Source organism: Chaetodon trifascialis, chromosome 17 (assembly GCF_039877785.1).
Source record: "Chaetodon trifascialis isolate fChaTrf1 chromosome 17, fChaTrf1.hap1, whole genome shotgun sequence".
NCBI lineage: Eukaryota > Metazoa > Chordata > Actinopteri > Chaetodontiformes > Chaetodontidae > Chaetodon > Chaetodon trifascialis.
In genome coordinates, this window is record NC_092072.1 from 16,712,223 (window position 1) to 16,735,680 (window position 23,458).

General features: G+C 42.4%; 1 protein-coding gene across 2 annotated transcripts in view; it reads left to right on the plus strand.

Moving 5' to 3' along the window:
• dlgap3 (discs, large (Drosophila) homolog-associated protein 3) overlaps positions 1–23,458 on the plus strand; it is a 108,884-nt gene that overhangs the window by 42,715 nt on the left and 42,711 nt on the right. The window contains exons 1-2 of one of the 2 annotated variants that reach the window (XM_070983941.1): positions 13,115–13,193; positions 15,877–15,951. The gene's annotated coding sequence lies outside the window, so the exon portion shown is untranslated. Of the gene's footprint in view, positions 1–13,114; positions 13,194–15,876; positions 15,952–23,458 lie in introns of those variants that run through there. The other variant, XM_070983940.1, reaches the window with a different exon arrangement.

Sequence of the window (23,458 nt, forward strand, 5' to 3'; positions counted from 1 at the left end):
GTCACTTTAAAATCTGTTATTTCATTCATGGATTGGGTGTTTATTAGTATGCATATCTTGTGCATCACATCAGTTAATGGTTTAGGATAGCTGTGTTGCTGTAATTGCCTAAAAATAATCAGAATCTGCATATTTTGTGTAAAGGTGTTTTGATTTACATATTCACCACTTGAAATCCATACTGTGTATAACAGGATGCGGTGTATCCATTACCAAGCTTAATTCAAGGGTGGATAGATGGAAAGACTAATGAACAGCACTGTAAAGGAAAATACACACTTTCAAAACACTCTCTTACAAAAAAAAACCTATTCAGCAGATTCCAAGTGTTGTAATTTAGTACTTTGGTTCACCCAACTTTCCTCAAAATGCCTTGTCTCTTTTAACTTTTTTTTTACAGAGTGATGTGAGAACAACCACAACAAAATAGAGTTCAGACTTTGAAAAAGCACAAAATTTGTTATTGTAGCCACAGCATTGTATGCTGTTAGATAGAGGCTGCAAACAATCTTTGGTTTTTGATGGCATAACAATGAACTCTGGAAACTATTTGGAGAAATGGAGGTGGTGGGGACATGCTAGACGATGCAATATGTGCAACGTTGCAAGTTCCATCAGTTTTTGGGTGGATTCCTCTTTAAAAGAGGGCTTGATTGAGCCCATTATAACAGGAACAGGCTTATATCAGAATACCTTCAAATGGCAGCCAGGCCACCTCAAGATGAGATCTGGCTCATTATATTACAATTCATCGTATTTGACAGCATCCAAAGCTGCCAGCAAATACATCCTGGCTGAATGATAACAATGTCTTTTGAAACAATGTGAAACCGCACCCCAAGTGAGGACTTTGGATGGCATTTCAGGATTTACTCTCCTGTTTGACTCACCCACTGTCTCATACTTTTCCAGGTGAACAGACTGGAACTGTAGTGCATGCTCACCAAATGTGAGGCAGATTCTCATCTCATCACGCTCCTGCTCTTTGAGAGAGCCGCTCTGAAATTCTGTGCAAACCCATCTCATCAGGAACAACCTTGTCTCAGCTTGAAACTGGCACTGGCGAAATAAAGGAAATCGTTCATGCTAAGCTGGGAAAAAGGCAAGATAAAAAGGCAGGCAAGAGCAGAGGAGGGATCACAATCTGGTGAATCTGCAGCGAGAACAAGAAACGTCTCAACCAGGCATCAGCTTCTGTGATTGAAGATTAAAGCAAGGGCATTAATTTGAGGAAGGGTGTGTACAATGACTATACTTCATCTTCTCAATGCATCAAATGTATGAGAGCAGGAATGGGCCGGGAGTTCACTGTGCAAAAAACCATATAGCTGCTCAGGCGGCCATACTGTATGCATTTTTGATGGTCTGGATCTCTTGAGGGTGGGTTAGAGGTCGAGTTTACACACTCTCTACCGGGACCCACAAACACGCTCCCTCTCTCTCTCTCTCCCTCTCTCTCTCTCTCTCTCTCTCTCTCTCTCTCTCTCTCTCTCTCTCTCCCTCTCTCTCTCTCTCTCTCTCTCTCTCTCTCTCTCTCTCTGCTGGCACTCAGCCCGACACCTCAGGGCAGGAGAGGAGAAATCAGCAAAAAGAAGCAGAGAGAGAGAAGAGAAGGTTAACTCAAAGTGCCAAACACAGAAAAGTGGAGAAGTTTCATATTTAAATATGTACTCTGAGAAACTGTGTAATATGCCACATGCTGTTTTTTTTAATCCTCTATTAACCAGTCGTTTTTTCCTCTCCTCCAGCTGGTAATAATTTTCTCCTCCTTCATTTAACCTCCATCTTTTCTGCTAGCTGATGAACATCAGAAGCACGCTGAGTTTAGGCAGTTTCTCTCTCTGACTCTGTCTGTCTGCGGCGTTCCTCTCTTGCGCTCTTTGTCAGATCTAAAACAACTGAGCTGCTGGCTTTGTTTTCATGTTAAGGACAGCAGGGGAAATGTGACTATACTCTATTTGAGATACGCTCTAGCTGTTAGCGCCATGCATGGTAAATTATGGTTTGTGAGGCTTGCGGTGCGCAGCTCCCATTCCATGAATTAATAAAACTACAAGAGAAAAGAAGAGGTGCTATCTGGACTGCAGGCTCCGAGGCCTGAACTCATGAACTCATACTTTATAATGAGTGCCATGTGTGCATGCACGCATTCTTTATATGCAGTCTATGAATGCATGTATGTGTTTTTGTGAGAGACTGTTTGTGTGAGCTAGTATCCAGCAATATTCTCATGCAAAATGGATGTCAATGAGTGCTCTGAGTGGACTGGAAGGGAATGTGTGGGGATGGGCAGCAAAGCAAAACCGCAGTAATGTTATGCAAGGCTGCATCACATGTGAAATGGTTTTACAGTATACACTGTCATTTTTGTAGCAAACTGCTCCAAGGAAGTTTTGTCAGCGAATGTGAAATGCATGAATTCAAATAAACAGTAATGTGCACACAGCTGGCACAGACAGAGATCAGGTCTGACAGCTTTCTGTGGCCAAACATACAGATTGCGTTTGTTTATATTTTTTGGGGGGAAAGATAATTCATATCCCAAACAGATTCAAACCAACACAAAAACAGACTCTCATGAGCATGGACACACACATTAAGCTGCATACACACATGTGCTGACTTGTCAGGCCAGCATGAATGGGGGTGAAAATCTAGGCCTTCAGTAAATGCATAGAGACTGTCTATGAAAAATTGATTTGTGAAATGCCACATGTTATCATACTGGAAATCTAAAGCTTTTCAGCATGTGATGGAAGCCGAGCTGGCTCCATGATGTGACTGACACATATGGAGGAAGGAGAGAGATGTGTCTCTTTGTGTGTGAACACTTCCCTGTGCATTAACACTTTGTTCGTGTGGAGCTGCTGACGGTGTGTGGATGTTCTTGTTCTGTTTAATGAGCAGATCGCGGGATTAAAACGAGAAGATAATGAGAAACGCAGGAAGAGACAGAGAGAGAGTTGAGAGTTGTTCAAATCATCAGCATCCTGCTTGTTCCGCTGCGCGTCAGCCCGCCGAATGTTTCTGTGACCTGCTCATGGTCTGAAAGGCAAGCTGTTACCGGCTGGCTTCAGATGCTAGTTGTTACATACATTTCAGTAGCCTATGAACAGACTGATTTACCACCAGAAGCATCGTGCTGTTTTTCCCCGGACTGAACACAGCTTCAATGGCAGAAGACAAGACTTCTGTCTTCGGAACACCACCTCTAAACTGAAAATGGTTAACATTATACTTGCCAAAAATAATTATGAGCATGTTAGTATTGATGATGTTAGCATTAGCTCAGACTCTTACAGAGCCATGCTAGCTGTTCCCCCTGCTTCCAGTGTTTATGCTAAGCTAAGTTAATGACTATGAGTGACAAATTCCCCATAAAACCACAGCTATGCATTTGTGTCTTTGTTAACATGCTAAATAAACATTATACCTTGCTAAACTGGAAATGGTTAGCATTATACTCTCCACCAAAAGTGCCTTTTGAGCATGTTAGCATGTTGTTAGCATTTGCTCAAGTGGTTTTAGCTTCTTCCTTATTGCACGAACACAAGAGTTGCATCAAACTTCACATGCAGCTTTTTGGAGGAGGGGATTGATTGTAGCTTACTAAATAAAATTTTGTAGGCTACAATCATGTAACATAACCCATATCACGTTATTTCACATATCTGAAATAAAGAAGCAAAAATAAACAAAATTACAACCACATAACAATCCAAAAGTGATTCAGACACATTAAAACTGCAAGCACATTTGTTCGAGATTGAAATGCAGATCAGAATAGTAAAGTGTTTTTATCTCTCATATCATCATTTGTGTTATATTTCATCGCTGAAGCATCGTAATAAATGTTACAAGGAAGAGAAAATTACAAACACAGGCAATGGTTCGCAAATCAACTTCATAAACACGTTCAGAGGAAGCACAACTTCAATGTTACTAAGTAACAAGGTTGGAGTCAGATCTTGCATCAAGCAGTGTCAGACAGAAAATATATCCATGGCCAGCCTCTGCATACATAGCAGCAGATGATTATACAGCAAATTAATCACCATAAAATCCTCCCTCTCACACGTAATGCAATGACTAAAGCAAGTTGCGTTGCTTTCCCAAGTAGCCAGGTAACATGTTGGCAACCCTTTTTATCCTCCGATCTTTTGACATTCTACAAAGACAGAAAGAGATCTGACTTAATAGGCCAAATCCTGTAGCAACTGTTTTTACCCAGCACCCTCATCTCTTTGTTTTTCCTTGCTCCTAACAGAGCTCTCCCCCAGGTTTTAATGCACTGAGATAGATTCGTTCAGATCACAGCCACACAGTACAGCAGGAGCTTCACAGAACAAATTTTACGCTAATCCCTGTATTGCTTAAGGGCTACAAGCCAAGCAGTAAAGATGGCATAGCACAGCCCGTAGATGAATCTTGGTCGGGGAGAAAATGATTTACCTTTATTTCTGTTCTTTTCTCAGTGACTCTGTATGGAGTCTCAGTAACTTTTTGTGATTTTGTGGACAAATACACACGTATGGGCATTTAACACACACGTACAAACGCACACTGGCATTTCTTTCCTTCATTATCACTTGGGTGGCATTTCCCACATTCTTCCCCGACCCCTGTTGTGTGTGTTCAAGCGTGGGTATAATGTGAGGAGCAGCTAAGTTAGAAGAGGAGAAAGAGTTGAGAAATTGACAGATTGATGGAAACCGAGGGAAAGAGACTTGTAAAGAAAGAGAAAGACAAAGCTTGTGTGTGTGTGTGTGTGTTTGTGTGTGTGTGTGTGTGTGTGTGTGTGTGTGTGTGTGTGTGTGTGTGTGCGTGTAGGTCACCAATGTAGTCAGCATCATCACATGGAGTAAGATAATCACCTCCCTCTAATGATGTGGCCGCTCATCGCCGGGGGCAACCGCAGCCCACGGCGATCTGTTGTTGACAATCACCACACGCACGCACAAACATACCAGACATACATCAGGACGCTCACGAGCGTGACAGCCAATTAATGAGGGGAACGGGACGGAAGAGGAGGGAGAAAGGAGGATTCAGAATTACAACATTCCTCAATGTCAAAACTCTTAGCGCTGCTTTGCTCGCCTCTGCTAATTAGTGTCTCGTTGTCCCTCTTTTTCTTTCATTCTCTGTGGGGTGTGCACGTAGGTCTGTTTGACACCTACAGTGCAATTCTAGGCTTCGCAGCTTTTTCCCCCTCTAATTGGAATGAGTGAAAGATACTGACGTCAGAATATTGGTCAAGTTTCCGAATGAGCCTTGTCGCAGTTGTGTTTCACATTGGAGATCATGTGTATTCAGACATATGGGCAGTTTGTTGCATTCAACTTTCATACATGCATGAACAAACATATTGATTATCAGAGGAAAAGCGTGGCCTGCCTCTGGAGGACGCTCTGGATGTTTTCGTTTCCATGCCTTCATGCTGTCTGCGCAGATTATATGGCTGATGTATGTATGTGGTGAATATGTGCTGCAGTTACCTAGAAACTCACAAAGCAGCTGTGACAGTGCTGGCCTTTAGCAAAGCTCCATGTGATGGAGTGTTTTACATGCTACCTCGAGAAGGTGAATCTTCAATCTGCAAAAGCAATGCATTAACCCAATATGACACTCTGTGTGTGGTTCTTCTGTGTGAATCACACAGATGACTTTTCCCCTTCCTTTCCTCACTTAAAGGTCACAGGATTGCTGGCTTTGAATAAACATGCAAATAAACACAGACATACACACATGCTCACACTACAAATGACTGTTTAGATCAAGACTGAGTCCCCAAACAGAAGAGATACGCAAGCAATGAATTCTGATGCTCGTTATACTGTAATTAGACACACAAACCTATGCGCATTATGCAAACAGGGATATGCTAATTGAAGCGGAGGCAGCCGGTCCATGAAGAATTTACGCCCAGTGGTGCCGCTAGTGCGCACAACGACAGGTTGATGACGATTTAAAGATAAATAAACTCTTCTCTTGTTTGTTTATCATCACTTTTTCTCTCTCAGACCTCTCTTGATTGAACAAGATGTATCAAATGTAAATAGTGAAGATAGCTCTGCAGGTAAAAGAAGAAAAGATGTATTTCCTTGTGCTGTTTTGATGCTTCTCTTCCTCCCTTCTCTTCTCTGCCTCCTCCTCAATACTTGCCATTGTAATGGGGCTGTTTGATGGTGCACTTTTTGATGATGTGTCCCTTTCCATGAACAGCGTCCGACCACAAGTGCTGTGTTTCTTTGAACGGCTGAATTTTAAACTCAATTAGCACCTGTACACACCAATAAACACACGTATGCGCACGCACAAGCACACAAGAGCCATCTTAGTTTGCACTCACACTGGGCGCTGGCACAAATTAGACTGTGAAACACACACGCACACACACACACATCCATGCACCTGAGTGGTGAAGCTAATTTGCCCGAGCGGACCCGAGTGAAAGGAATAATGAGGCTTTGATGACTTCACTTGAAGAGAGTCGTTCCAGCATGACATCATCTGTGACCTTGACATGACCCCCACACTTTGCTCTGATTCATTCACCCCCTCCCTCTGTGGAAATCTGCACTTCTGATTGGCTGAGCTCCGCTGCATCAGATAAAGTGGGATGTGGAAACCAGTGTCACCATTTGCTGCACTGTGATTTGGGATGTTGTATGAAAGCCAATGTACATGCATTCAGACATCAGAGTAGAGATGTTGGTAGATAGAGGCAAGCAGAGGAAACATTTAGCTGCATATGGGACCATTGAGAGAGAATCTGAAATAGCTAATGCTCTTTGGTGAAAAACAAATCCAAAGCACTTTTCAAAATGTTGCAAGGGCTTAAATCAGTTGGCCTGTTTATTGAAAGATGTATAAAAAAACTGAAATTATCCAGAATTGTTCAATGTTCATAAGGCGTCCTTTTACCTGAGTGGTACAAATTAAGCCAATTTGTTGCCATGTATCAAAGACAGAAAAGGAAAATTTCAGAACAAAATTTACGTATGCTTGCTTCTGCTGAAAATCACACAACAATGTAAACATGATAAAATAGCTTACATTTTTCATTTTCGACTCATGAGATGGGAGTTGCAGTTTAAATTAAAGCTCTTAAAGGAGCGCTGAAGTTTAAGCACTTAAAGGTTTTGAAGCGTCTTTTGGAGTGTAAGACCCGAAAGCAGTTGAAATGAGTTTAAGTGTGCTCGCTGAAAGCATTTTGAATTTTAATTTCAGGTTTGCAGGCAGTGGAAAAGCCTATTAATATGCACTGAACTGTGAGTCAGCTGAAGTGTCAACGATGAAAGCAGTTGAATCGTCATTTCTAAAGTAAGGGATGAAAGCAGCTGAAATGTCAGCTGAACCGTAAATGGTGAATGAATGAATTGTCAGCTGAAGATGAAGGGCTGGGGTTGCCGTAAATGGCTTTGAGCACTGGAAGTGCCGGTTCAAACATAAAGAGTGACGGCTGGGATGTCAGTATTTGAACTGTCAGCTGAAAAGTAAAATTAGAGTCAGTTGATTAGTAGAGGCTGAGAGCAGCTCTGTTGAAGAGTCACGGATAGTTAGTGTGTGCACACTATAAATAGAAGAATATGCGTATGCATCGCTGAAGGTGAGCACACGTGCTACAAGTTTTGTTTTCATCAGATTTTGGTCTTCTTAATTTTGGATTCACGTGTGGATTTAAAATATGGCTCCAATCATTCATGTCAGTGCAAAACCTGAGATTCACTCTCAGTGTCAAAGTGGAGGTGACCTTGAGCTCAACCTGATGACGTGCTTTTGGATGATGCTGTAAACCCTAGCTGCCACCCCTGTGTCATATTACCAATAGTGTTCCGCTAATGGACATCCTATTCATTGCCTTGAGTCTGTCTCTCTTAAATGACCTCTCTGTGTGCATCTGAACGCACACAATGGCAAGTGCACACATTTACGCACACACAATGGGGCAAAACAGCATGCATCATTCATTTCTGTAATCAGCGCGCCGTCAGTATATTTGTCTAATGATCCATAATGCATTAGCAAGCTTGGAATTGGGTTTCGGGTGAAGGGACACAGATGAAAAATTACATTTACAGATTCACACGTGCGTGTGCATACATTTCAAATATGTTCCAACACCCACACATACACCGAATCTTTCGCAGATCTGACTGAGAATAATCAGAGAGATACTGATTGTTTGGACGCTCTGGGGCATCATTGCTACAGCTATATTCACCAGCAGCAGTGGAATGAATTAATCATAACTTTAGTCATTCTCCAAATTGCCTGCCTGTGACTAGCAAATGACGGGAGGTAATATGGAGCCATGACAAACTCTGCAAATTTGTTTTCAGGTCATTGTTTCCACTCTTTTTTTGCCGTGTGCAGTTCTTCTTCACCATCTTATTCTCATGTCCTGGGATAGCCAAGCAATTTAGAGGGAAGCACAGGGGGACTAAATAAAAAGGCAGGGCGCAGTATGTTGGTGAGGAAAGAGGGAGCAAAGAGGGGTTTAAGCTGTGCAAGTGGAAGGTAGCGAGAGGGTAAGAGTGAGTCTGAGACGGTGAGAGGTTGATTGAGAGTAGGTGTGAAGGAAGAAGAAACACTCTTTTACTGTATCCAGCTGCTGCCAAGGAGTCACCTAATGAGAACCAAGGGATCCTTAAGAGTCGAGGGAGAGAAAGAGAAGAGAGAGAGAGAGAGAGAGAGAGAGAGAGAGAGAGAGAGAGAGAGAGAGAGAGAGAGAGAGAGAGAGAGCAGAAGAAATGCTATGAAAAATGGTGAGCTGTCAGGTGAGCACAGGAGAGGGTGCTGGGCTTTAAGTGTTTTGCCCTGACCACAGAGAATATGTGTGTGTGTGTGTGTGTGTGTGTGTGTGTGTGTGTGTGTGTGTGTGTGTGTGTGTGTGTGTGTGTGTGTGTGTGTGTGTGTGGGTGTGGGTGCAGCCATAAAGACGTATGACCGTAAAGGAGAGCGCAGCTGCTGTCTGTGAGCACACATACACACATGCATTCATATAAGCAGATGCATACGCGTTTGCAGCACATGCACAGACGTAACACTAACACATGGTTCACTTGTATGAAACCCAGTAAAGCAGAAAAAAGACTTTTGTCCCTTCTTTCTTCTGCTCCAGCTTTTCATTTCCCTCATCCATCTCAACCTTTCCCTTTGTGTCCTTATAATATTTTTTTTACCTTCCTTTCAACTACTCTGCACCGTTCTTTCCACTTACCTCCTCTGTTCAGCACTTTCTCTGATTTATGCATGCAGGTCTGCGCCAGCTTAAGAGCACCGTATCACTACCACCTCTTTCTAATGTGCAGTGTCTGCAGGCGTGCCTGGAGCTGGTAAATTCATTTGATTTGTGTATGTTCAGAACAGAGTCTAAAACCCATTAAGACTGGAGATGGGGATGCTTGTTTTGCATCCAGTTGCCTGTGCGTGTGTGCGCACGTGTGTTTCTACGAACCAGATCCTTGTCCGGCTGCTGATGTGGAGAGGATCTGGCAATATGACAGTCCTGATGCTGAAGAAGGTCACATGGAGGCTAACAGTGTGACGTTATGCACTGGTGCTGATGTCATACATTTGCATGCAAAAGAGATTCACCAAAAAAATAGAGTTCTGTGAGCACCCTGTTACAGCAAACAATGCATTTTGTTGTACTTCAAGGTGTCTCCATGCATTTTTATTTTGTTCTGAAATTCATTCATTTGTACTAAAATAAGATAGTAGCTTTGTGACATAGTAAGATCCCTAAATCTTTCTTTATTGTTTCGGCATTAAAGCCGTAGCTGATGTGCGTAGTCAAAAATGTGTCTTCACATCAGGACAAGGAGACCACATGGAGACAATATTATATGATCAGGTGTCTGCTGCTGTCCAGAAAAACGCATCTAGTGAAACCATCTCCTCTGCTAACCGTCACAGCACTCACCGCTGTCTTTCACAGAAGGAAACAACTTAAATATGATGATGGGATGCATGGAATATCTCGGAACAGTATCGAATATACTATTGTATATAAGAGTTACTGTGAGTAACACAATTTAAGGCATAATCTGATCTGATCGTGTATCATACAGTCTTGACTCTTACCTGGATATTAAGTTAACACGGTTAATTCCATTTGTACCATCTGCCACTGACTCTCTATGTCTCATCTACCTCTCTCTCTCTCTCTCTCTCTCTCCTATGGTTGACTGCAAACTGTGCCACATCTTTTTTGTGGAGCAGTTTATACTCAGCCAGACAGGGTTATATAAAATTGCATGATACTGCACAGCTAATATGATAACTTCCTCCATTTTGAACTCTCCAGTTCCCTCAGAGGTCAGCACTGCCAAAATGGGCTGCAGTTCAGACCAGGACACAAATTTGTGTGTCAAACTTCACCAGTGTTGAATTTCTGGCAGCGCTGAGGAAATTTACTTTGCCTCCATGAATGAATGCTAGCAAATTGCAGAACTTTCACTGAAATGCATTGGTGTTGTAAATGCTGGTGTGGCCAAGCCATTAGACTGAAATCTGTAGGAAAAAGCAGCAAAGAAATACCTTTCTGTCCCTTTGAGGTATCAGTTATCAAAGTTTACCTTTCAAACTTCGCTCTGTTAACCTTTCCTCACAAGCAGCTTTCTTGTATTCCTTTCCTCATCCGCCTGCTACATCTGGATCTGCTCTCATAGATGCATGTCATGCATTTATCCTTTCCTCGCTCTCTTCTCTCGTCCCTGTCTGTTCCCTCTCTGAGAGAGCCTGACCCATACAGTCTCTAAAGCTCTGTCATCTCACTTGCAGCTTAACAGAGCCCGTTTTAGCAGGCAGGGTGCATCGAGCCCTTACAGTATGCACAATCTCCTAGAGATGTTATTAGCATGATCCTTACAGAATGTATAGGCATGATACTTAACTGTGTGTCTTACTCGAAGATATGCGATTCAGGGGTTTTCTGGAATGAAGAAAATTGCATATTCCAGCTATACGGAAGGAATACATGCAACTATTATTAAACTTTTCCCCCTCTGTTAAGCCAATGGAAATCCCCTATAGGGTGTTTGCAGAGCTGAAGTCAGTGTTCTGTTAATAGGATCTAATTGGAAATGGCTGGTGTTAAGGAAGTTGCTTGGGTTGTCTGAACCTAATCCTGTGGAAATCCCTAAGAACTTAATAAGAATATATGTGCTATGTCCTAAATGTAGGACAGTGGTTTGCAATTGGAACTAAGCCTTCGGACTCTTTGGGTTTATCGCTTGCCCTGAAGTTGAGAATACAGTAATACAATGCTTTTAACAAAGGTTCTTTAATGGGAAAAAAAGAAAAACACTTCTTGAGCATCTTGTTGAGGTATATGTTCCGTTCATCACAGCGTCAGTCAGATGTGACTTCACGTGCTGCCTCCATATATTTGCTGTCACATATTGCATTGGCTCTGTCCACAGGAGGAGTAATTGAACAAATTCAAATGATTTCAGCTCTTGAAAGTTATGAGGAATTTGTGTGCTTCATGGTTGGTACATGTTTAATACATCAACACTGCTGATGGCTGTTATTTGCATGCAGTTGATATCCAATGTGTCAGCTGGTTCTTGTCAAATCAGAATTAACCTTTTGCCAGACCTTAAAGCCCTTTTCCCTTACAATGTTAAAAAGTCAAAACATACACTTTGCAAACACAGGATATACAAACAAGTATTTAAGCTATGGAGCCAAATATGTCACATGATAAATGATAAACATGTTAGAATGAATAACACCTGATCCTACATTTTCTCTTATCCTACTAATAGTAAGCAACAGTAAGCAACATGTGAGACTTTTTACCTGGACATACACTATTTTAGCATAATATTGTGTACCTAGACTCTATGTAAACAAAAAGTAAGAATGGAATAGAAATACAAAACTAATGAAAAACAAGCCGAAAACAATACTTGAAAAATGTCCGCCAAAGACCAGTGCTAAAATTAGCTTAGTTAGCCAGTTAGCCAGTGACGGAAACCATTTAATCGAAATCAATAGCTGCTGGCTACCTCTGAAAACGATCATCATTTAAGAAAATACTGTGACTTTCAGTAGTAAATCTGCCAGTGTTATCACTGTAAGCTGCATATGTGCCCTACGAGATCAGAAGGCTTAACAAGAGCAGCAGCAGTGCTAACTGAGGGCAGCTTAGTAAATTGTCAGTTCACTCAAACACCTGTCAACTTTCAAAATAATACCAAGTTTAAACAAATTAAAAACAGTATTACAAGTACTTGAGTGAGCTATATTTTCATCATCTTGTGAAGCTACCTCAATAGAGCTATTAAAGCAGGGCTGCTGTGGATTGCTGTGCGGAAGCTGCTCTCTCTGTGGTCTCTCATTGTTCCCTGATTGCAGTGGTCAGGCCAAACCTGTCCTCTTCTGGCCTGGTATGAACTGGCCTTGCTGCTCAGCCCTGTGGGAATCCTTGGCGCATGTCTGGCCCTAATTAATGCCCCTACTGCAGTCTCTTGTTAGAGAGGGAGATGGAGAGAGGAAGTGAGAGGGAGGGAGCGAGAGAGAGAGAGTCGGTGGAGATGGGGACTATCAAATATTGATTGTATTTGCATAAATAGCCGCAGTTGTTAAAAGCCCTGCATGATCCCACTTGCTAGCTTTGCACTCTCCAGGCATGCGTAGGGAGAAAAAATAAAGAGAGGCTGAATGAGGAAGAAAAGTGGTGATTAGAGTCAAGAGAATGCATGGATCTCCCGCAATGCGACATGGCGTAGGCCTCTCAATCAAGCCATCCCAAAGGCTACGCCACTACTTGTTACTTTGTAATTTGCACCAATTATTGCCCCATTAGTGAGTCCATTGTAGTACAGCAGACAGAAGATAATGATGCTTTTCTGTGGAGTTGGTCATCAATACAATAGGTTGAACAAAGCACCTGAGGAGGTGAAGCAGTCACTCTTGTAGCTCTTTACTGTTTCCAGTATATCAGTGGGGCACGTAATAAATGTGGCCTTTGAAATGGAGTGGCATCACAGTGTAGTGCATGGAGAGAAAAGGAGAAAATAATTGCTTTTCTCCTCTCTTCCCTCTCTCCTCTTCATCCCAGCTGCTCTTCACTTTGCATCCCATCAAGCTCTGCAGTCTTGGCCCCAGGACCCTCAGTGAGGTGACCTCTGGTGACAGGTGGCTGGACTACTAAAGTTGATGTGAAAGTACACGAAGTGAGTCTGAGTATGCAAAATAATAAAAAAAAAAATTCTAAAATATAAAAAGCAACTCTGTGTGTGTGTGTGTATGCATTTCAGGAAGTTTCTCTGAGTATATTGAGGATTTAATGTTAACGAAGCTATAGCCCTCTCTGCATTTTTAGAGGTTATGCAGAGGAGAACTTTGAGTCCCACAGTTGTTGCCAAAGAACAGAGTGTTCAAATAAATTTGCTCTTCCAGCTATGCTGAAAGGAAAAGAGAGAGAGAGAGGATAAGCTGCAAAACTCACATGAAAGCTAAGCAAAAGAACGAGATTTCTAGGCATTCACTGGTAAACAAAAAGCCTGGCAAACGCCTCAGTTCTCTTGTTATTTTCAGAAAAGACCGGAGTCTACACAGCCTGTCATACCATATAATTATAACTGAAAGTATTATATAATGGAAATATCATATGAAGACAAGCCTCATGTATATACAGCTATGATTAAAGAGTCACCAAGCAGCATCACACACAACAAAGTATCTGTTGAAATTATTATTTTTCGAGGTGCCTTTATGTTTAGTAATATTCCAGTATTTCAGTGATACAAATCTCCATTAGAGCAGCATATCACCACATTTTTCATATTTATTAGAAATGCACATACTGGATAGCAGAATTATTTTGCAAAATATGATGAATGTGATCTCAGTTACTGAGAATAGATTGTTACTATGTCGTCCCAAGTTATGAATTTTATGCGTCAGTCGTTGCATGCGGCAAATGCTTTCCCTGCTGTTGTGTTAGCAAAGGCCATGTGAGTCAAAGTTAGTAAAAGGAGTTAAAAGGAAGATATTTACTAAATCCCTTGCTGCATCCAATTTTAATTTAGTGTTTTTGTGTATCCATGATATGTCAATACCACAAATCACTGTCAACTAATGCATTTCGTCTTAGACACACATACTTACTGTTACTAAAACAGTGAATGAATTTGCATTGACTATGTCTGGCAATATTTTCTATTTTGTGAGAGATTCTGTCTTAAACTCACTCATTTGCATCTGGCCTATTGATGCATTTTGTTTTTCACCACTAGCTGGAAGCTGGTGGGCAGATGAAGCGGTATGCGGGTGGAATTTACTGATCTCAAACACCCGTTGTGTCTGCCATCATTAATGTAGAGGTTGTAGTGTGGGTATTCACCTGCATAGGTCTCTGTGTGTATGCCTATATGTGCACCATGCATGTGTGCCTACAACATGGATGTGAGAGCGCGTGTGTGTCGGAGTTTAACTGCGTATTTTGTGTATGAGAGCAGAGCTGATCAGTGTCCATGCGGAGGGCTTTGTCACAGCTGACCTATATTAGATGAAAGCAGCTGGATCAGTGGCCTGCAGGGACAGCAAAAGAGTTGTGTTCTAATTATCTCTGCAGCTAGCTAGCGACACATCACACCCGCGCATACACACACACATACACACTTTTCGGCAAATCAATGGGAGCTCATGAGAGCATCTGCCATGCTCTGCTTGACGAGCGACAGTGGCAGATCCTCTGTGTAGGATTGGCAAGGATACAGAGCCTCATGTCACATAATGCATATTAAAACCCTTCTGCGATCAAGGACTATGCCCTCTGAATGCAAGTGTGTATGACACAACTCTATTTCGCTTAGCAGAATATAATTACCAGGTGATACACTGCTAAAATGAAATCAGGCTCTTGTTGCGGCATTTGGGAATTGTAGCAATGCATAAAGTCATCTTGTCGATGGATTCAAACAGTGTAGATGTAGCCTGTACAGTGTTTTGGCTGCTGTTGCCATGGAGGCTCAAACTAGTGTGTGCGTTAACTATAATGAGGCACAATATGACGGAAAGAAAAAAAAGCCCAGGGAGCTAATAGTTAATAGTAATCACTGGACTAATGCTAATGCTACTGGAAGGGTAATAAAGTGTGCAGAATCCTGTTTCGTCTTCCATTAGCTTAGCATTTAGCATTCAGCTCACTCACACAGAAAGGGGAAAGGACACGCTCCATTCTTTCGTTGGTCATTTCATCTCCATTGGTTGAACACAGGTACATACACACATGTTGTCGTATCAGGTGAGCCTATTTTTGTGGAAGCCTCAGTGTTTTTCTCTTTTTTCTTCTCTGAAGTCTAAGTGATTTCACACATTCTGCTACCTTTAGCAAGTAATTGGAGGCAGCACACACTCAATTAAGCTGTTAGCCTCTTAGTCATCCCCTCCTCTTTCTCTCTCGCTTTTCTGTCTGTATTTCTTTCCATCCTTCATTCCCAACCTTAATTTCCATACCTAATTTTGCTCTCTCCGCTGCTCCCATGCTCTCCTCTCCTCATATCCTCCCCTCGTCCCTTCATTTGCGGGTCCAGGGCCCAGAGTTCCAAGCGGGGGAGCTGTAGCGTCAGCCAGGCAGTCAAGGGAACTTCTTGTTTGGGGACCCACCGGCACATTTTTCATTACACTGCATCTTCAGGCACCGCCAGGGATTATTTTGCAGGTCGGAGCTATGGGGAGGGGTGCATTTCCCATGATAGAGGGAGGGAAGTACTGTAGAGAAATGAAAAAGAGACAGAGCTAAACACTCCCAGCCAGGTACAATATGTGTTTGCACCAATCAGCTTCTGAGCTTTTTGCAGTCGGAGCTTCCCTGATGTGTTTCTCATTTCCTTTGTCTTTTCCTCTCTGCAGAGTGATTGAGAGCAAGTTATTCAGTCGGCCGTTTCTACCTGAAGACATGAAGCACCATTTCCTGACGAGACTGTGGTAAGTATAGATTATGCATGTGCACACACAGACACGCCCACCCACACAGAGACACAAACACAGACACACAAGTGGAATTCCTGCAGCTACTTGTTACCTGCATCCTCACATATAAAACCCACTTCTGTCTCATGCGTCCTTGAAATCCATCCCCTGGAGGAGCGGATGAGAGTTCCCAGTGGAACCTCTCAAGGATTAACCCACGTCAATGAGGCAGCTCGAAGAAAGCGTGGATCAGAAGCACGCCACTCACTCTCCTCTCTCTCGACAGCCTCCAGTGTCTTGTGTTTGATCTCACGTGAGACCCTTCATTGATTGAGTTCTTCTCTGTAGATTTTCTGCTTTTTAAGCTGCAATCCACTGTCATGTACATGTATGTACAACAGTTTGAATTGAGCTTTTCAGAGGTGACAAACTGCACTGATTGTTTCGCAGGAACGTTGACGTGACAAAGTTGGCCTCACATTTTGAGAAATGATGGGGACGGTGATGCAGAAAGAGAGGATAGAAAGATGTCAGACAAGTGCTGGCTGGCACGGTAGTAAAGTAAAAAATAGCAGGCAGGGCCGACCGATTGTGCTGGCCCGAGGTTGTACTACTATTCTTAGCCTCAGTCTCCTCCTTTTCTCACTCTCTTCTCCCTCTCCCCTCCCTCCTTTCTCTTCAGTCTTTTGTTACTGCTGTGACGCCAGCACTCTTCAGTCCATCTGGTGTCTGGAAGCACTCTGGATCTATCTACTCTCCCTCTCTAATTGGCTAAAGCCACTTAACTGTCCTCCATCCATCGACCTCCCATCCATTTCTCATTTCATTTATTTATCCTCTCTATTCACTTATTTATCCATCACCACCTCAGCTCATACAGTCATGCATCCCTCCTTTTTGTCCAGAGTTCGATTAACCATACAATGTGGAGCTCTGAGGGGGCCACTTGTGTATCACTATAGAGAGGATCACTTACAAAGTGCCTTGAGTGTGTGCCTGCATGTGTGTGTTTTCTCTGATGGGCAGGAGGGGTTGTGATTTTCCATATAAGTGAAATTACGGGAGAATCAAAATGTTCTAAGAACCGGAAACCCTTTGTATTCAACCCTGACACAGCGAGTGCAGGGCAATTCAGTTCTGACAATTGTGAATGTTATGTGAGCGCAAGCACATGATGAACTGCCCCCACATTAGAAAATAATGGACTAGGTCGAGGTGATGTATGAAGACGTTTCCGTCTGCCATCTCCATCAGCTTCTACAGGACCAGTCAGGTCTCTTCACCCGATGGTTCGTCTTTATTTTTGTTATTTTTACATTGTAAATTAGATGAGATAATGCTGGTATATTGTAAATAGCCTTGGTCAACTACTGTTTTAATTAGCGGTTCTTGCCATATCATTGCAAGAAATGCTCAACTGAGTAAAGAGAAAACAAACAATGCCTGAATTTTATTTACAGTTTAAGACCCCTAGTAGTGAAAGAAATTAAGAAAAAATTAAGACTTAACTGAAAGGAAGCACAAAACTCAGCAAAGAGTAAAAGACATGCTATGCAGATAGGTGGCACGTTAAAGGTAGAAACCAGGTTAAGGGTCTTAGTGGAGTTAAGAGGCCACCACAAGCTTCCAGAGCAGCTTCAGCCAAGTTTGCGTACCTCTCACAGAGGGAGAGGTTCCAAAAGAAGCTCGCTTATTTGGTGATTTGATTTTGGAGACGGAGAACACTGTCGATCACGTGTTGTCTGGCTGCTCAAAAGGTGGAGATCTGGTGGCTACAACAACCATGTACATTTAATAACCTGAACAAACGAGTAGGAAAACAGATTCTACAAAATGAGATGCTTTCAGAAATGTTGAATTCAGTGTGGGGCATTGTTATTGAAACGGCATCCCCTTTCACTGAGAATTTATTGCAGTTTCTTACAGCGTGTTTGATGCAACATCATTTTACAGTACAGTGAACCCCATAAAAGGCTTTCAATTGATGTCATGTGAGGTTCATTTTGCAGAGATGAGTCACTTCCCTCCATTTCCCACCCTCTCCTCACTCAAGTTCCACTTCTGAATAGCTGTCTGTGTGTGGGTGTGCATACAATGTTGCGCTCATGTGTGTATCTGGACTTACATGTTTGCTTGTGCATAAGGCTTTGTGGCTCTGTGCCCGGTCTCCGAGCTGTCAGCATATGGTTTGTGGAAGAGTAAAACTTCAAACAGCAGTTCTTTCTATCACTGAAGGACAGTGTCTCATTAGGAAGCACATTAATATGCGTGTAGTTTGGTTTGCGTAGCTGTGAAGAAGCCGACAGAACCGAGCCTGCAGGAGAACAGGTTATCAATTGTGTTTCTCGATTATCTGCAGTGCAGCTTATCAGCAGCAGATAAGAGAATTAGGCTGAGAATCATTTTCTCTCTAGCAGTCCTGCGTACCAGCCCCTTTCTCAACAACTTAATACAGGAATAATATTATTAGATGTACTTTCTTATTTTTATATTGCAGTCACCAGTACAAAGAAACTTTACTTTTCTTATTATTCCTACAGGACTGTGTAATTTTCCCGATCAAAAAAGGTTATTTACTCTCCTATTTCTTCTCCGAGCTGCGCAAACAGAGGGCCATCTGTCACTGTCAAAAGCAGTAGCTCCTGCTTTGTGTTACTGACAGCAAAATGAACGCAATAAAAAAGCGATAACAAAAAATCATGTAATAAATATGTCCACTATTTTGTGCTGCAGAGCTACTGTTGGTATTTTAAACCCTGATTGTGCTGTTGTCAAGTCCAGAGAAAAGGCAACTCAGCCATTTCATGTTCAGGAAATGTTGCAAAAAGATTGAAAGGAAAAAAAAAAGGAATCCTTTAAAAGATTAATATGCTGAACAGATCTGTCCAAAAACTTTCTTGCTCATTTGATTTTTGATGAGGGAAGGAATCAGTTATTATGTGTGAAAATCAACATTAAGCAAGTATTGCTAGAGTGGAAATGACTGTTCTATTCTTTCTGATTATGTGCTTCTCTGCATCTCTCTATCTGTCCATCTTTCCTTTTGTCTTCTCTCTCTCTCTCTCTCTCTCTCTCTCTCTCTCTCTCTCTCTCTCTGTCTCTCTGTCTCTGTCTCACTCCAGATGATTTATGGATATCTTTTATCAATGTTGAAAGCAGGGCTCATCTGTTCTGCACCACTCAAATCCCATATCATACAGTCAAAGAAAAAGGAGAGATTCGAGTACAGGGGTTCCAACCTCTGTGTGTGTGTGTGTGTGTGTGTGTGTGTGTGTGTGTGTGTGTGTGTGTGTGTGTGTGTGTGTGTGTGTGTGTGTGTGTGATGTTGTTGTGTGACATAAAGCGTTTTACATGGTCATGTTGGCGGGACTGCCTTCCTTCTCGGTACGAAAGTTCGGATGAAGACTTGGGTTACGATTAGGTTTAGGTTAAGGTTTTGTGTGTGTGTGTGTGTGTGTGTGTGTGTGTGTGTGTGTGTGTGTGTGTGTGTGACAGAGGAAGAGAGAAAGAGAGGGGGGTAAGGGGGAGTAGAAGGAGGCAGTGACTGTCTCAGCCTTCATATGATTTAATCAAAGCCATCCATCAATCTGGATAATTAGACAGCAGCATGGTGCGCATGACCAGCACCCATCACTTAGAACGCACACATTTACACACCAGCATTCACATTTCTACACAAATATGCTGAAGCCAGAAAAACAGGAGAGAAGGTCCCATCAAAGACTGAGGCTCAACACTGTCTCTTTCTACAGTCACGACTATCGCAGCTGAAACATGTTGGCACAAAATTCAGACATAATCAGTCAGCAATAGAGTTGGGAGCAGTTTTAGCCGGTCAGCCTGAGTGGGTCTCCGTCAGCTGGGTTTTCAGTTGCTTGATGGCCAATTAAATGTGTAGAATTAGTGCTGGCAGTCAGACAGCTCTGCGCAAAGCCAACTAATGGCCAGAACACAGGGCCTCATTGCAGAAAAGCTCAACAAAGTGTCAGTGTCAAATGACGTTTTACAAGTAGTCCTGAAAGCAGTGAAAAACACACATAGTGGAAATCCAGTTTTTTTTAACTGCTCTTGGCTCTTGGTGTGGCAGTGTCAGCCTGTCAGTCAGCCTGTGGCTGCACCACTTTGATTCAGATGGAAAGGGCTCAAAAACCACTGGATTGCCATGAAATTTGGTATAGACATCATTTGTGCCCAGATGACACAGTTTTCACTCATCCAATATTAAATGTGGTGAATATGGTTAACATTAATCCATGTTCGTGGGAATTCAGACAGAAAACAGCCTTAATGCAATTTTAGCATGCTGACATTAGCATTTAGCTTAAAGTACTGCTGTGCCTAAGTACAACGTCACAGAGCTGCGAGTGTGGCTGCCGGCTCTTAGTCTTGTTCTAGTATACCTTATTGTGGTTCTCTCTTCTATCACAAAGTCTTTGCACATCTGTAATACACTGTTTCAAAAACATCTTGCATAATGAAATCATCCTATAATTCCTTTCCATTATATGACACTGAAGTGCCATTTCTTGGAACTTCTAGTACACGATTATCTGCCCCTGCTGCAATACATGTCATAAGATCACATTTTATTTGATAATGTAATAAGATTTGACTGACATTTGGCTTTGCATCTTTAAATAACTCTGTAGACAAGATAGAATTGCAAAACTATTTTTGCAGTGGTGCTTGAAAGTGCATCGGGCGAACTGAGGAAAGATGCCGGTCCTGATTTGGTATCTTTGTCATGTCCCTCCTCGCTGATATGTGGCCTGACACCTCCGCATGGCAGAGATTTGAGTCCTTGCCAAGCCTTCCTTCATTGCTTTCTATCATGCCCTGATATTCCCAAAATAAATACCTATCTCAGTGCCAAATGTTGTAAAAGTCCACACTGCCTTTATTCAGCTTGTTTAGTGATTGCTATTAGTTGCAGAAATCACTTTATATCTTTTACTTGTGTTTGAATCATTTGATTTTAGACAAAACCGACAAACCCACCATCCATACCAAATGTGTGTTGATTCTCCTGCATGAATGCTGAATACGTAAAAGATACTCAATAATGATTCTGCTAATTACATGCACATCAGAGGATGATGTGTATTGCAACTGCAGATTAACAGTAATCCCGCCAAGATGTATTTCTTTATTGTGTTGGCTCATAATCAACCAACAACGCTGCTCTTACGCTTTGAGTGATCCTGTTTTAATGGTGAGTTAGTGTTTACATTGATTTGATGAGGGGGAGTTCGGTGGCTCTGCGGGCTCTCATAGGATTTTAAAACAATACAGACTAATGAATGTGCACACACTGCAGTGAATGCATGTGTGTGCTTGCACACTGTGGGTTGATCTGTGCAGTAACAGCTGTCTCTCTCTCTCTCTCTCTCTCTCTCTCTCTCTCTCTCTCTCTCTCTCTGTCTCTGTCTCTCTCTCTCTCTCTCTCTCTGCTGACTAAGAGCACTGAGGTATCTTGTCCCTTTCCCTCTCCTCTATTCCTCACACATTCTCTCATTGATCATGCGAGCGAGTGACAAAAATGCAGCGTCAAGATTTTCAAGGGAAGGTGAAAGCTTCCCAGCGTTTTTTCCCCTTGTCTTTCTCCTCCCTTCTGCTGCGACATCTCTCCTGCTTCCTCTGTTTCTCCCCCACTTTCTCCCCACACTCTAATAGACACAATCACGCGAAAGCCTGCAAGAGAAAATCACATCCTCATTTGTCATTATCACCTCATATCTGTTTTTCAGCGGCGATCTTTCTCGCTGCATTTCATTTTCAGTTGTGAGTGAGTTGTCAGTGCAGGTAATAGGAGGATTTGAGCTTAAAACAGATCAGATTTGTCTCAGAAAAACAGCTGGTAAAGTGAGGAAGGTGCAGTTCTGAAACTGTAAAATTAAACAGATTCAAGACTTACGCACAGTGCGTGTATGTGTGTGTGTGTTTTTCACACGAGTGACTGTGTGTGTATTGTGACTAGAGGGAGGTAGTTGCAAATTCTAGTCACTCGCAGCATTCATGCTCCCACAGTGACCTGCCATGCCAGTCACAGCTGAAACAACATGTGCTTCCAGACACACACACACACACACAAACAGGACACGTGCACACTGACTAAATTGAGTGACTGCAGTAAAGGTGTTTATCGAAGGCGAATCAGAATATACTCTTATCTCATGAATATGTAAGCTGGGGTCACCTCTGAAATCCACCTCACATCCACTGCAGTGACATCCAAAAAGCACAAACAACAAACATTTAAGAAGAGAAACTAAAGGGGAGCTATAAAATTATTAACCACCCTGTTCGTTGACCTTTATTGCATGTCATTCCCTGTCTCCCCTCATTTCCTGTCACCTCTTACTATTGACTCTAAAAAAAAACAACTTACAAAGTTCTGATAATCTGGAATTATCTTTATATAGGTAGCAGTGTGATTGTATTGAAATTGTTGTATTAAGGCTTCCAGCTTTAGGCACTGCTATATTGTTTTACTAATATGCTGCGTTTTTGCATTTTACAATACTTGAAGCAAAGTACTGTAGGTGTTGCGCTTTTAGCGAGTTCACGGGACCCAAAACGCCGGGCTCAGACAGGTGAGACAGATGAGGAGGCAGATGAAAGTTTAACCGTTGAATGAATATAATGCAGGGTGTGAGTTTGGACGAGGAAGAAACCAACATGACTGAAGGCGAGAGGAGACAGTTCCAGATTCTTTGTGGGAACAGACTGACAGGGCATGGGCGACAGCAGGTGAGGAAGAGACACCTGAGCAAAGACAGGGACATGAGAGTCAGGAAGGCAAATAGCAGACAAGACCAGAATATGCTTAAATACTGTGTAGGTGCGTGGGTCTTGATTGCACACACCTGTGCTCAGGAAGAGAGGAGGCTGGGCCCAGCCTGTCTGCCACACCCTGCAGCAACACAGACTTGATGGACAGGGGAGAGACAGACAGGAGACAAAAGGAGGGGAGACTGCAGATCTCCACAGGAGGCATAATAAATGGTCCACTAGATGACACAAATGTGAATTTCTTCAAACAAAAATCAATACTTTTCAAAAAAATAGAATCACACATAAGTCTGATATGAGTCAGACGTTACTGACAAGATGAGTGGGAGAGACATCCTGTATGGAGTCATGTAAACATGCTGTAAATGAATGAATTGAGGTTAAAAATGGCATGTGTCCAGGTATGGTTACCATGGTGAAAGCAGCCTGTGGTTGACAACCTGGCAAAGTGAATGCGTAGAGAAGCCTGTGGTCGTAGCATATATGGATGACAGAATAGCCTACTGAACAGAGTGCATACAGAAGACAGAAGACATTCACATCCTGGACAGACATATGTTCCTCGACTGATTTTAATATCCTTCACTGCATGGTGTGCCATTTTCATAATATACAGCTCCACAAACATTTCCAAGGAGCAGATTAAGATCAGGTCAAAATATTGTATGTTCAAAGTCACTGTAAATCACAGAAAACAAGCACTGCTCCTCAGGAATACCTAGTGATGAAC